The 8,903-nt window shown below is 35.2% G+C and overlaps 1 pseudogene; it reads left to right on the top strand.

The window, feature by feature from the left end:
* The first annotated feature begins 2,182 nt into the window (after positions 1-2,182).
* On the top strand, positions 2,183-4,740 carry LOC107896961 (indole-3-acetic acid-amido synthetase GH3.17-like; annotated as a pseudogene).
* The last annotated feature ends 4,163 nt before the right edge of the window (positions 4,741-8,903 follow it).

Here is an 8,903-nt window from a genome sequence, read left to right as displayed (position 1 = left end):
AATTTAACTTTTAAATTTAATATTTTCATACACAAATTCTTTAGGGATGGATCAAGCAAAGTTTGGATATTAAAATATTTTACTTGTACAAAGCACAAAAGTTTTTTTTTTAAATATAAACATTTCGAATAATTCTAAATGTGTTTTATAATTAAATTTAAAAGTATACATTTATAAATCTTTTGTAAATCTTTTACATTGTGGATTCTCAGACCCTTTAACCATTTTTTTGACTTCGCCTTTGAACCTGATGTGGCATTCATGCATCATATTTTGAAAATAGCAAAACTTAATTTAATGAATTTAATAGCTACCATTTAGTGAGAGCTAAAATTTTAAAGGTACAAAGACGGAAAAAGACCAAATTAAAGTACATAGACTGACTTCATAAATTATGCATAGTACAAGGACTAATAGCAGAATTTAACCAAACTGAATATTACCACAAATTTTTTTGGCTTGCCCTGTAAGATGCATTACGGTAGAGTTTTTTTGTTTTTTTTCTTTCAATAAAGATGATTACAACAAAGAAGGAACAGACACAATTCAATTGTCTGAACACGTAAGGTTCAGAGATTGTTTTGCTATCCAATCTGCTGCCTTCACTAAAAATATGATTATAACATTACATTGAAGGCGAGAAGAAAGAAGATGATGAATATAGTAGATAATTACATATTCCACTTGCCATGGAACCTCACCTCACATTTGTCATCGAGGGCATTAATTAAACTCAAGCTGTCTGATCCGACGCATGTTTGATTCTTGATTAATTCAGAACCAAGCCTCAATGGTTGCGCTTCAGCCACTGATGTTAATTCATATAATGCAAAACTTCACTCATGTTTGGACAAATTAAAGATACAATCTCACGGAGTTTTGCTTCATATGTAACACGTAGTAGTTAAGAAGCAACAGATAGTGTAGAATAGGAGTACTGGGAGTGTCTTGGATCCTTCAATTACCGGGTGTGTCAGATGCAAGGAAACACTTTTTTGACCTAAAATTTACAATCCAGTGGGAGAGAGTTCCTGGTTTAGATCCCCATAAAAATATTGGTTCCACTGCTCGGTTTCCAATCATAATTTTGATGATTCCAGGTAGGGTCCCTGACAAGACACATGATTCACTTATATGACAACCCATATCTATATACTTCATTTATCTATTTCTTCTTTTCTCTTTTCCATGAAGGGATTGAATCATCTCTAACAGAATTGGTTTCTAGGAGCCATTGATAAGATGGATATATGTGGTGAACAACTGAACATGTCATGCAAGAAAACACAAGCCAGCCTCGCTTAACCCAAATATTGAATTTGTGTGGTGATGACTTTGAAACCATATCCAATTATATTCCACAACTCTCATCATCATTAATTTCTATGGAAAGAAACAAACTTGGTTTTGCTTCAGCCTACTCCCACTCCCTCCTTGTAATATTTGTCTTAAAACCCTATGGAGAAATAGTAAGCTGCAAACAGTGCATTGGCAGCCTGGAATCAACCAGGGGGGCGTCAGCTAAATACATACATTTGAGGGGAGTGTAAATCTACCCTTTTCTCTTATTTGGTGCATATCCCCATGTGTAATGCCACCTAAAATCAATTCTAACAACTTGCATACCACTATTATCTATCATAGAATAATGTGTGGATGCCCCCCCACCCTATCAAAATAGTGTCTCCCTTAGGATCTCTTGGCAATGGCAGTATTAGGGGATCTGCAAAGAGGAGATATTCATGATTGCAACTTTGTCCTATTCTTTCATGGAAACTTAGATTTCTTTTCTTAATCATTTATCTTATTTTCTTCCCATTCCATCTGCCTCATCTTAATGGATGTGCTGACCAGGCCTTCTGCATTAACATATATACACTAAACTAATACTAAAAAAAAGCTTGTGATTGGGTTTGAAATCTCACAAGAAATTGTTTAATGGTTTCCATAACTTAGTGATGGGAAAAATAGGGACTTGTAGATTATAGTTATAGGTAGTATTGACCAGCAATAGCCGCATCTAATCTCACAGCTAAGTAGACAACACCACGTGTGTAGGACCACCACAGTCTCTACTTCCCTCACATTTCCCTTTTTTTTTTCTTCTTATTTTTGGAGAGATTTTTTATTATACGTCATTTCCAAAAAAGCCTCCAAGAATCTGTTATTTAATCATTTCCCCTCCCCCTTCCCGCTCTCATCAGCAGTTCCCTAGAAACATATTCCAGCTGAGAGAGAGAGAGAGAGAGAGTAGAAGGGCCTAGGCTTTTAAATATGAGAGCATGCCCCACAAGTTGTACAGCGGTATGCTCCATGCCTGTGTTTTCTGAGTATTCTCATTGTCTTCGCTTAAGCTGATAAGGTTGCTTTTAATTCAGTTCAAAGAAAAGAGACCATGGCTCTACTGGCTTTGTCATCTCTTTACTTAATCTCTTCAATGACTCTAAGCTTTCTTTTCTTTTTATTGCTTTTCATAGGTCAAACAGCAGTTCAGCACATGCTCTAGAAAACCCAAAGACGTTAATCAAATGACAAGAGGTAATCCTTGCCAGTTGCCAGGGATGTTGCCGAATTATGATCCTAACGATAGTGAAGCTGGCATGAAGATACTGGAGGACCTTACGGAAAATGTTGAACAAATACAGCAGCGGGTATTAGAGGAGATAATAACACGAAATGCGCGTACGGATTATCTTAAAGGCTTCCTGGATGGAGAGTTTGACAAGCAAGTTTTCAAAAAGACAGTTCCAGTGGTGAATTACGAAGATATCAAACCTTATATTGAGCGAATTGCCAATGGGGATTCATCAAACATCATTTCTGCTGAACCAATCATTGAGTTGCTCACAAGGTATACATACATGCCGTTGCTTTTTTATCTGTTTTCTAGTGAAGAATCTATATGATCATATATTTTGAAGCTTAAATTCCTCGTGAATGCCATTTATCTTTTTCTTGATGAAGCTCCGGCACTTCGGGTGGGCAGCCAAAGATGATGCCTTCAACTGCTGAAGACTTGCACAGAAAGACATTCTTTTATAATCTGCTTGTGCCAGTGATGAACAAGTAAGAAGCTTATCTTACCTCCATTTCTGTTCTTTTTTCTTTTTCTTTTACATATTTTTCCTGTTAAAAAGAAGCTTATCTCCTTCCAATTCTGTTCTTTGGTTTCATTTGTCACAAAAGATCCCAACTTGTTAAATTGCAGGTATGTAGACGGCTTGGACGAAGGAAAAGCAATGTATCTTTTGTTTGTTAAGCCGGAGACTAAAACTCCCTCCGGTCTAATGGCGAGGCCTGTCTTAACAAGCTACTATAAGAGTAATAATTTCAAGAATCGACCCTTCAACCGCTTCAATGTTTACACTAGTCCTGATGAGACCATCTTGTGCTCTGACAGCAAGCAGAGCATGTACTGTCAATTACTTTGCGGTTTAGTACAACGACAAGAGGTTTTAAGAGTTGGTGCAGTTTTTGCTTCTGCTTTCCTACGGGCCATCAAGTTCTTGGAACATAATTGGAAAGAGCTCTGCTCCAACATTAGAACGGGTCATGTCAGTGATTGGATCACTGACCCCGGTTGCAGAAAAGTAGTATCACTAGTTCTCAACAAACCCAAACCGGAGTTAGCCGACTTGATCGAACATGAATGCAATAGTAAATCCTGGAAGGGATAATTAAGAAACTCTGGCCTAGAACAAAATACATTGAAGTTATTGTTACAGGTTCCATGGCACAATATGTATCTACTCTTGAATACTACAGTGGTGGGCTACCTTTGGTTTCCACAATGTATGCTTCTTCAGAATGTTACTTTGGGATCAATTTCAAACCACTGAGCAAGCCTTGGGATGTCTCTTACACCCTTATCCCGAATATGGCTTACTTCGAGTTCTTACCTGTGAAGAAAAAAACGAAGATGGAGCTCAATATGTCCAATGCAATGGTGTTTGCAAAGAAAATTGCATGGAAAAAGAGACCGAAAAGGAAGATGTTGAAACTGTTGAGCTCGTGGATGTTAAGCTTGCCAGTATTATGAACTCGTTGTCACAACTTTTACAGGTTAGTTCTTGCCTGTTATATGAAATAAAACTGAAAAGTTTTCCAATTCAAAATGGAAATTGAACTGAACATCTATTAATATAATTTTTTCCAGGCCTGTATAGATATAGAGTTGGAGACATTCTAATGGTAACTGGATTCCACAATAAAGCTCCTCAATTTCGATTCGTGCATCGGAGGAATGTCGTTTTAAGCGTTGACACAGACAAAACCAGTGAGGAAGACCTGTTAAAGGCAGTGACAAAGCAAAGGTCATTGTTGAGTCGCTTGGTATCCTCTTGATCGAGTACACTAGCTATGCCGACACTTCCTCTATACCAGGCCATTATGTGCTATTCTGGGAGATCACAAGCAAAGGGAATAATCATCTTCCAGTACTTGATCATAAGATAATGGAGCAGTGTTGCTCCACGGTGGAAGAATCTCTTGATTCTGTTTATAGAAGATGTCGGAGAAAGGACAATTCAATTGGACCATTGGAGATAAGAGTGGTGCAACATGGAACATTTGATGCACTCATGGATTTCTGTGTGTCTCAGGATCTTCTGTTAACCATACAAGACACCAAGATGCATCAAATCTGGGGAGGCCATTAACATATTAGATTCTAGGGTGGTAGCAAGGTTTTTCAGCCAAAAGGCACCTTTTTGGGAGCTGTTTAGGGTGGAAACTGAGTAAGAAAATGAAGCAGAATATTGCATTTTCCCTCCTGGAATCTGTAAAAGAAATTGTATTGTAGACGTTCTTTTGTCTTTTGTTTTTTTTTCCTTCAGTGTCTGTTCTTCTGTATTAAAATAGACATTTAGACTATGAGACAACTTATCTCCTTTTGTACGACTCTCTGTCTAGTCCATAATCAAAGATAATTCTTCTTCTAATAACCATGGAATCATAATAAATGCTTTCATGTTCACATGCACATTTGAAGAAAATGAGAAAAGGTTGGGATTAATTAATGTAAACATTATTGATTCACCAGCACCTCAAACTCATCATGTGGAGGGGAATAATCCCATTTATCAGCCATTTAAAGTAAATGGCTGAAGTGCAGCTGTGCCTTTCTGAACTGTCATTTTGCAATCGCTGTCAAAATCTATCGTTGTCTGGAGAGTAATTTACAAGAAAATCATACTAAGAGATATAATGTGCACGAACGAAGATCAGATAGAAGGCCAAAATATGGGAGTTGGAAGCATAGGAAAATGAATCCAAGGTGCAATAATTAAATGTGTAGATGACAGGTGATTTTCCGTTTTTGTCTCTATTTCCGGTAATCGAAAAGGGTGCATAATATTTCTTATTTCATATGGAAACCGACTTTCCTGACCATAAATCTACATATATGACATCAAAGATGGTTTTGTTAGTGAACAAGATTGCGTGGCTGACACTCAAAAAATATGGGACAATATGTCGATGGTGCCAGAAAATTTACAGCGGGGAGATGAGTCAGAAATGGCGTCGATATATTGATATTATCATCTTTTAAATTAAGATGTAACCATTTTGTAGGAAAGCAGGCAAAGGCTAACATGCAGCCACGACTATAAGGGGGGAAGTTAGGCGGGGATCCATGAACCATGGACAAGGCGGTAGGGGACAATGAAAAAACACAAGGAGACATAAAAAACTGTACAAGCAAAAGGGAGGAGTCTGATGCGCAGGCCAGGCCCCTGGGGTTTTCGTGCATTTATGGGGAAACATGTGGCCTTAACCACCAGCACCTCCACCCCATCAGATGGGGTTGCATTTTGCATACTCTCCCCACCCTCCCTTTTTTAATTATGTTGCATCTCATCACATGGAGAGAACTCCAACTACATTTTCTCTTGGCAATCAAATATTCAAAATACAAGCCATATTTAGTGAAAACAAAAAGAGTTCAAATAAATACCAAGTTATGGATAAATATAGTGATCCTGCTAGCTATTGGACATTTACAAGTTTAAATACAAAAGCTAAAAAGAAGGTGTGGTATAATCAATGTCTAAAGCGCAATCAATCGGGATGCGGTCTTTCTTGAGCCCGAATATTTTGAATGTGGCTCAATTGGCAGCTACTAAAGGGATAAAAAGACCGAGCACACGTGTGCTGGACACATGTTGGAGACATTTTGGAGAAAAAGACAAGCTCTGTAGCTGTCTTTGACCCTAAACCTGGAGGGTTGAGCGTCTTTTTCAAAATGGGCCTGCATGCAAAATCAAAATAGAGTGAGATTGGGACCTTTCCATTGTGTAATTGGGGGATAAGGCGATGTCCTTAGCCCATGCGGGGGTGAAAGTGAAAGGACTGGAATGTGGGTCATTCATGCTTTTTTCCCAATCTCAGTTCGGTGAATGAACATTGCCAACACCTACCATCCTGCATGTGCATGACGCTCTCCCCAACACCCAAACCGGTAAGGGACATGATTTCAGATTTGTTACTTTGCCATTTTCTTTCATGCTCTAAACATGCTTGCAACCTTGGAAGGCCATCATTTCCATATAATACCTACTCATCAGAAGATGATAACATGACCTGAGAACAATCAGCTGTACTGTGGATGGTGACATTAGGCTTTGGCCCAACTATTACTTTTGGAATCAAAACCATGTGAGTTTCTGGTGAGTTGGATTTGGTTCCATTGAATTTTTTAAATTTTTAAATCATCCATAATTATTTGATTCGATTTAATATAATTTTTATTTTTTATACTAATTTTGGATTTTGAGTTTTGGATTTATTTTAACAAAATAAATTTATTTCATAACTTTTGAACACTATTTGATGAGTCCTTTTTTCATAAATATTTTTAAAAAGTTATTTTTGAGTAAATAAAAAAATAACTTTTATATAGTATTTTTTAAAAATAATTTTATATAGAAATTTATTTTACTCATAAAAAATTAAAATTATTTATAAATTAAATAAAAATAAAATTTGATTTCTTTAAATAACTATGATTTTTTAATATGTATTCCAAAAACCATCCAAACACCAAGGAGCGAGGATCAATTAGAAGGTCTAAGTTTGTTCATGGGCTTAGAGCTTAATTCCTAATGACAAGTCACGTGGAAAATGTTAACATGTTTAGGCTTTACACTTGAGTCCAATCAAGGTCACATGCCTAACCCATGCTATAATCATTGACTTGCGGTGTATTTTTAAAGGGATCTAAGCCTTTCTAGGTCAATATGTCTACATATCGATCGAAGATCTATCTCTTAACCTCAAAATGTACTTTGAATTACTCGATTTAGAGTTCGAGAGCTCAAGTTATGAATGTTTAGTGAAGACTATACTAGTATAATTTTTGGCTAGATTATTATGAAAATTACGAGTTTCGAGTTTTAATTCGAGTTTAATCATCTTGAATTGATTTTAAGGCTTAGTTTTAATTATATATGACATCAATATTGTATTTATTAGGTTTTATATTTTATTATTTATTTATTCTAAATTTTAGGATAATTTTAAATATTTAAGTTGTTTAGGAGTTTTATGTTTTTTAGTTAACAAGAAAGTTTAGTTCCACTAAAACTACTTTTGTTTAGATTAATTAGAGTATCATTATTCTTAAGAGTTTCATTTGGATGTAATTAATTAGCTATATAAAAGTCTCTTCATTATTCATTAAACATCATTCATTCATTAATAAAAATTTTAACTCTTTTGTGAGATTTCTCTTTCATTCTTCTTAGAAGTAAATTTTCTATGAGTCACTTCACCTTCCAATTTACTAGAGTTCGACTTTAGCGGGTTGGTTAGACCCATTGGTTGAGCTTGTCGGGAAATCTTCCTCGAAGGGTTCAATAAAACATTTACCCTGCTATCTATATCCATCAGTTTATTCGATTCATCATTCATCTTTTAATTTCCTTTTTCTTTCTTTCTTTCTTTATTGTTTTGGATGTTTAATCTTTGTTCTTAAATTTCTTGTTTTAGTTGTTTTATTATTGCCGATTTCATATAACTCCTATGAGTTTATTTTTTGCGTTTCAGGTTGCTTATTCTCCAATACGGAGTTTTTCTTCTTCGATTCGGCTTTTTCATTGTCCAAACAACTTGAATTCAATCTTGCTCCTTTCTCTTATCATTTGGTATCAGATTTGGGCTCTTTTAGTGGTTTCCTTATGCTAAACAAATTATTGTTGATCGAAAATTGCACACGCAAGTATACGTATCGTTTCAAGTAGTATAAAATATTGATCTACAAAAAGCTATTACTAGTTGAAACGTCAATCACCAATAGTACTTTAGAACCAATCCAAATTAATCGATAATAAAATTTTCTAACTAATTTAAGAGTAAATAAAAAAGCAATGGAAATTAAATCAAATAAACAATCATAGCAAAACCCTAGTATTTCAATTTCATCTAATGCATTAGCTAATCGATCCATCTCCACCAAATTATCCTAATAGAGTTAATTATTAACCAAGATAACTAAAATTCCTTTAATTCTCTTTCGAGCAAGTAAAAAACTAATTTAACTCAACTATTGAGCTATATTCTTATGCCAATAATATAGATAAATTGATTAAGAATACCCCCATTATGGCTACCAAAGGTAATCAGGTATATTCCTATCCTAACTACAAATCACAGATTGTCCCATTTTATTAAGACCAAGAGCTATTCATTCTATACTTCAAAGTCCTCTTTTGATTTTTTTAGGCTTGTCAAACTAATAGTTGGCTAGACTATTATCAAAGATGAATGAGAATGAATAAATAATTTAAATTTTATTAACAATAAAAATAGATAAAAATAGATAACGGTCAATTAACTAAGCATTAAATCCATTGTAACCCTAGAAAAAAGATTTAATTCATGGAGAATTTAAGAAACACATTAAA

This window comes from Gossypium hirsutum, chromosome D02 (genome assembly GCF_007990345.1).
Source record: "Gossypium hirsutum isolate 1008001.06 chromosome D02, Gossypium_hirsutum_v2.1, whole genome shotgun sequence".
NCBI classification, from domain to species: domain Eukaryota; kingdom Viridiplantae; phylum Streptophyta; class Magnoliopsida; order Malvales; family Malvaceae; genus Gossypium; species Gossypium hirsutum.
The sequence above is the reverse complement of the archived record's forward strand: the minus strand, read 5'-3'. Positions and strand labels throughout refer to the sequence as shown.